We start from the raw sequence: 7,047 nt of genomic DNA on the forward strand, positions 1-7,047 counted from the left end.
CCTTGTGCTGATCCCCAGCAAGGAGGTCTTGAAGGAGTCCGACTCCTTGGATTAAGAGGCGAGGTGGGTGCTCTAAGTTGAGAGCCAGGGGGTGTTTTTTGAGGGTGTGTGTGTGTGATTGTCTTTTAGCTTCACCCTTCCTGGCTCCTGGCACTACAAATTTATGCCCACAGATGGGAGAGTTTAATGGAAGTCCCCTATGGGTCACCCTCTGCCAAGAAGGGTCACCCTCTGCCAAGAAGGGGCTCCGTTGAATTTGTGCTGGGAAGGCATTGCCCCAAACAGTGGGCATACACAGCAGTGGTGGGTTTCAAAATTTTTTATTACTGGTTCTGTGGGTGTGGCTTGGTGGGCGTGGCATGGCTTGGTGGGCATGGCAGGGGAAGGATACTGTAAAATCTCCATTTCCACCCCACTTCTGGGGAAGGTTACTGCAAAATCCCCATTTCTTCCCAATCAGCTGGGACTCGAGAGGCAGAGAATAGATGGGGGCGAGGCCAGGGGTGAAATCCAGCAGGTTCTGACAGGTTCTGGAGAACCGATAACGGAAATTTTGAGTAGTTCAGAGAACTGACAAATATGACCTCTGGCTGGCAACAGACCGGGATGGGAATGGAGATTTTGCAGTCTCCTTCCCCTGGAGTGGGGTGGGAATGGGGATTTTGCAGTCTCCTTCCCCTGGAGTGGGGTGGGAATGGGGATTTTGCAGTCTCCTTCCCCTGCCACACCGACCAAGCCACACCCACAGAACTGAGAGTAAAAAAAATTGAATTTCACCACTGGGCGGGGCCAGTCAGAATTTTTATTACTGGTTCTCTGAACTGCTCAAAATTTCCACTACCGGTTCTCCAGAACTGGTCAGAACCTGCTGAAAGCCACCTCTGATACACAGCCTCCCATGGACTCCCCCCCCCCGCTCAAAATCTGGCTCTTAAACCCGTGTGCTCAGTGAGGAGTCCAAATGTTGAGGTCTTGGCTGCCTCCCCCTCTGTGTTGCTTGGCTTCCCTTTCCAGGAGACTCGGCTTGGAAGCAGCTCAAATGGGGCTCCAGTTTTTATGTGTTTTTCCAGGAAGAATCTTCTGAATTGGGAGGAGGGGGCTGCAGAGCCCGTCATGGCAGCTCTGGCTGGCCGGTGCCTCCCTTTGGGCGCCCTTGAGACGGAAGGTCACCGGCCATCGACTGCTGGAGGCAGGGAGGCTCCCACTTGGACCCCAGGGCCCTGAAAGGGGGGGGGGCTTTTAAACCCCTGGATTTGTGTGTATATCCTGGCCCCAGAGCATGAAAAATGCAAGTGATCTTGGAGGCTCTGCCAACTCTGTGTGGACTGAAGATACTGGCAGGAAAATAAACGGTCCCATATCGTTCTTGCTTTTCCATGTGTTCTGTCATCAGAATAGAGTTGCTCAATGGAAGAAATGCCTCTGACCATGTACAGAGTGCTTTGCTCTCCCAGCTGAGAAGTGCTTCTATTCAGAAAGCCATCTAAACCCTGGATTAGAGACCTTTGGAGCTGGGCTTTGCCAGGTTAATTCCTAGACAGCCAGAGGGAAAAGCCAGCAAAATCTTCCTTTTGTTTAGTGGACTCCAGAGGTCTTTGCAACAGCAGCCCCAACAAAATACCGTCTGTTCCCGCTTCCCTGCCTGCAAAAATTTCCCTGATTCTCAGTATGGAAGCAGAAGCCGTAATGTTCCTTAAATCAAGTCACCTTGCTTGGATTCATATTAAAATTATCCTAGAGATCCTCTGATCCTGCTTGTTCGGGCTTTCTGCATGCCTCCTATTTGCCGATAGTTGCTTTAAGAACAATTATGGAGCGGCAAAATTTTGAAATTTCACCCAGAAATATCCCTGCCCAGGGACAACACATCTACATGTTGGCTACAAAACAGAAGCGTTCTTTTGCGGCAAGCAATTGATAACCTTTGAAGCAATAATCTCAGGAAGATTTAAACGTTCATCCAAGCGGTATTATAAATCAAGCAGCCCTTGGTAACAAGATGAGACGTTATGAAATAGATTAATTGGTGTTGTGATCATCTATTTTAAGGAGCCAAACTCAGGCAGTTAAAAATAGTAGGATTAATCCCGCCCCCCTTATTTGTTCTGATAGATGGCAAACTGACAGTGGATATATATATATATATAACCTCAGAAAACACACACACACACACACACACACACACACACACACACATATATATATATATATAAAACACACACATATATGTATGGGCTTCTGAGCAGTCACAGAGGGAGGGGACAAGCCGAGTTTAATTTGTCATTTTGATTTAGCTGGGAAACTTAATTTTCACATCATAGATAAAAGCGACGAAACAGCTTTGAAATGAGGTGGATGGGGTTTCACAGGGCAAAGAGGGGCTTTAAAAATACAGCGGACGGGGAGGGGGGCAAATTGTCCTCGGTTTAAAACAATGCTGTGGGGATTATGCATGAAAGTGAAAATTCGGCTTCTTCATTGTTGGCGGTGGGTGAGAAACTCTGGTTTGTTTAAAGGGCTTTTTTTTCATCTTATTGTAAGTTGAAATGTTATTATAAGATGAAACTGTTAGGAAGGGCACCGTTGTTTTAAGCTTGTCTGTGTGAACCTCCAGGCGGAATGTGGTTTACATTCAGTGATTTCAAAGGGGATTTTAAACAATATTTCCTAGGCCGTTTTGTGAGCTGTGCCATGCGGTGCAGTCAGGGCACCAGTGATGGGGCAAAGGGTGGGGGAACAGGAGAAAAAGGCTATTTTTGCCTTTTGCCCCCCCTTCCTTGCACTGAGATTTGGAAAGTAAGCCCCCCCCCCTTGTTTACACGGACCATCCACCCCACCCCCCTTTCCCCTCTCTAACAAAGCGACGTCTGGAACTGCCTCACTGCTGGGTTTGGCTTCAGAAGTGCAACATTCGCTTGCACGAAGTTTTTCCATTTTAGGCTGGCCTCACCACTGTCTCTGCCAGGTCACATTGGATGGAAAGGTGGAGGGGGTGGGTGGGGGTTGTTTTTTTTTTTTCTTTTTTCCAAGCGGAGCTGCTAATCTCCCTACCCCACCCCAGTTCTGGCTGCCAGAGGCCCTGCGATGCTCGGCTGGCTTGCGTGTGTCCCTGTTTGTGCCTTGGTGACTTTCAAAGTGTCCCTTTTGGAGTTTTTTCTTTGAACCCTCCAGAAGCACTTGGGGGTCTTGTGTTGCCACGCCAGGCCGAAATGATCTGGTCCGGCTGGGGGAAACGGCTGTCCTCATTAGCACTTGGAGAAAATTAATGCGTGGGTTGTTCTGGTTTACTCCAGTTCTGGAGAACTAATGGCTTGTTTAATCCCAGGGGAGGAGAAAAGAGCCTTTTTGGCAGCTGGAATTTGGCCGGCCAACAAGGAAAAACCTCAGCAACACGGAAGTGTTTAAATTGATACGCCCGGGAAAATATTTACAGTCACAAACATTGACAGAACAAAACACACCGCATACACTTTTAAAACCCTAAACTATAAAGCTAGGAATCCTGCTGGTTTTATTTGGCTGCTAAAGATGTATTTGATTTACTTTCTGTTCAGGTTACTAGACCTGAAGGTGTCGGGCTGAATGCTGGAAAAGAGGCGGGGCAGAGAGAAAAGTGCGTTTGTGAATTCAGTTGGGTTGGTGGTCAGGTGGTGGGTGGGCTGTTGTTTCTCTGAGGTTGCTTTGAAACAGCCAGAGAATTTGAGAGGATAGAAATACCAAAAAAAAGGAGCTAAAGCAGTAACTGACATAATTTAAACCAGCCAGAAAGAGGCAATTTGCAATTTAACAAACATTCTGGAATAACAGAGCCTCAGCCTCACAATTACTCTGTTAAATCAAAGGTTGCTTTTCTACTAAATGTAAATATTAGAGCTAATAAATCTGCAGCTGTCTGTGGAAAAAAGCAGGATAAAACAGATGTTTAATTTCATCTGGCAATCAGGAATGTACTTCTGGTTTATTTTTAATTTTTATTTTCTGGAATTACTAGCCACAGTGATTTAGCCACCATAAAAAATTAAAATGAAACTCTAAGAAGACGTCTGTTCTTTTTTGACCTGATGCTCTTTAATTTCCTCTTATTGCAGAAAGATTGCCCTAACAATGAAAACCGGGGGAAAGGGCTGTTTATCGTCATTAGGGCAAAAAAACAGTGTAGCAATGTGGAAAATTATACATTTTAGTCTTGCTCCTTTTTAAGGGGATGTTTTTAATAAACTGCTTTGCCTCGAAAGAATTCCCTTTCCTAGAAAGTGAAGAGAGGGAGGGTGACCAAAAACCAGGGAACTGTTAGCCTGAAAAAATCCAAGGAAAAGGAAAGAAATTCAAAGAAAAGAAGAAACAAGAGAAAGAAAAAACATTTGAGACGATCTGCACTTCATTCACTGCAGACCAATATTATTAATAGGAAATTGTTTTCTTTTACATTTCATAGGGCCCGATGTTTCCCCACCTGAGCTTCTGGATTGGTGCCAGTGGGATTCTGCACATGCTCAGGGGGCAGATTGTCTAAATATTCCCAAGAGAACATTTTCCTCTCAATTAAAGGGTTGAGTTTGCATTTTTTTAAAAAACGGATGGAATCGCTTATTTCTTTGGAAGCCTTTTTGAGACCAAAAATCCTCTATGCACATCCACAGGGACCGCGTCAAAATGTTCATGCCTACAAATGTTAAATACGTAACATTTTACAGAAGCTTCAAGTTCCTAGTCCCTGGCGTTCTAAGAATGGGCAGACCGGGAAACCTTGAGGGTCCAATCCCGGGGTTTGTGCCCGGCATCAGGAAGCCTGGCGCGTCCCTTTGAGGGCGCTGAAATCCGGTGGCCTGAGTGGCCGAGAGGCTCCGGTGGGCAAAGCGTTTGGCTTCTGATCAGTCTCATTGCCGGAAGGCGAAGTGAATTTCCTGGTGGTAGAAAAGGCCCCAACCTGTTTTCATCTCCTACTTGTTGTCCTTCCAAGTTTTCTCTCTGGGTAAAGCAGCTTTGATGTTTATCTCCTCCTCAAGTTCCTTTAGAAGTTCTGCACAGGAAAAGCAAAGTTTGAAGAGATTTCGGGGGGGGGGGAGATTCGCTGCTGAAATAGCCCAGTGGAAAAAAAATCAGATTTTCCCCCTTTAAAAAACAAACAAACAAAGAAACACCTAGTTTTAGAACAGGAGAGTCGAACTTTCCCCCTAGAAATCTGATCTCTTTTCTGCGCCCGAATTCGGGAGCTTTTTGGACCCAGTTTAGGGGATCCAGCAAGCAAGAAGATTGGAAGCCAGACCTTTCCTGAATTTGGGGATCCTGAGGCCGCCCCGTGTGCCCCCCCCCTCAAATGCTCCACCACCTACTGCAATAAATGCACCAAAAATAGAACCTCCTAAGAGAAAAGTCACGGCTTTCCTTTCCTTTTTTTTTTCTTTAGCCAAGAAACAAAGCAGACAAAAATAAACCCAACTAAGCAACCAGCTCAAATAAGTTGCAAAAACATTTACAAGTCAGCTCTCTGGGTCTGGTCTCAGAATAAGGAGATGGCAGGGAGCCAGGCAGATGGAGGCCAAGGCATCTGCTCCGGCAGCAGGAGGGATCGGGGCCAAGCACCTGTTGGGCAGGCAGGTGGGTGTGGATCGGTCCCTGCCACCCCCATGCAGCCGAGGTCGCACAGGGCCAGAGGTTGGTGCTGGGCATCCCAAACTATGAACCAGAGCATGTGCAAAGTGCTGTCCCTTTCCCCCGGTTGGCAGAACGGGTTCAGGAGCGGCTCCAGGCTGCCAAAGGGGCAAGCCAGCTGTCAGATAAAGGAGTGACTTTAATTGGCGCGAATGCCACCCACCGATGAACTTCGTCCCTGGAGCCTAATCTTAACCCATTTCTGACTTCTCATCTGAAGGAAATAGAGATGGTGTGAATCACCAACCCCGAGGGAAAGGGATTTTCTGCGCTTCGCTGGCGCCGGGCTCTTTTCATGCCAGGTCTTGAAGGGAGAGGGGAGGGCTTGTGGGTGCATGCAGATGACCTCCCCATCCCCACTCTGCCCTGAGGCCAAAGCGTCTCCTTCTGGACTTCTGGCAGAAACAGCCTTCCGCTTACACCAGGCCCTTCAAGAGAACAAGTCAGGAATTTATTTGGGGTTTGGCAGACTTTGTGCCTTGAGGAAGCTAGAATGGTGATCAAAAGTTGGCAAGATATGCAATCTGCTAAGATGGATCACATGCCAGCTTTGGGTAAAATGAGAGGCTGCCTCCGTCTGCCAGCTCATCCTCTCTTGTTGTGTGGCCTCCTCTCTTATCCAGGTTTTTCTGTCCTTTTGAATTTGATCTCCAAGTATTCCTAAATCATCGTCTTCTTCTTCCTCCTCCTCCTCCTCCTCCTCCTCTAACTTCCAGAACAGAGAAAATGTGTTTTGATCAGCCTCCCTTCCTCCCTTCTCAGCCACCTGTTCCTTTGGGCCCCGACTTCTCTCACAGGCCACTGAGGTTCTGGGGTTTTTTTAACCTTGCAATTATGCGGCCGCGTGTGGGTCACCAGCAACCCCAAAGCTTATCCACCCCCTTGTCCCTCTTTGCCCACAAGTACGGGTCTGCCTTGCCAAAACTCAGCTGGGCTCCCGAAACGTGGAATTGTGGTGCAGAAGAGCGAAGGAGAGGAACTGCCGGTGTAAGACCGAGGTACGTTCAAACCCCTTCTGCCCGGACAGCCCACCTCTGGGGCGCCTTCTGGTCAGTCAGAATTTTTACTACCGGTTCTCCGAACGACTCAAAATTTCCACTGCCGGTTCTCCAGAACTGGTCAGAACCTGATGAAACCCACCTCTGGTTCACAGGGGTCAGCCCTTCCCTGCCCTCCTGCACTTTGGGGCCTGCAATTCAGAGGGGAAACAGGGCTGGGAATATTTGAAATTATGAGAAAGGAAGGAAGGGGGTTGAGCAAATTTTTCTGGAGCTCTGTGAATGCTACTTTTGAGCGCTGGGCTCCATTCCGGGACCCTGCAGAAGGCAGAGTGGTCCAGCCCCCAAAAGTGGAGGGGGAGGGCTCCTTCTACCTGGGTTCCTTGGCCGATGAGGG

Source organism: Ahaetulla prasina, chromosome 17 (genome assembly GCF_028640845.1).
Source record: "Ahaetulla prasina isolate Xishuangbanna chromosome 17, ASM2864084v1, whole genome shotgun sequence".
Lineage (NCBI taxonomy): Eukaryota > Metazoa > Chordata > Lepidosauria > Squamata > Colubridae > Ahaetulla > Ahaetulla prasina.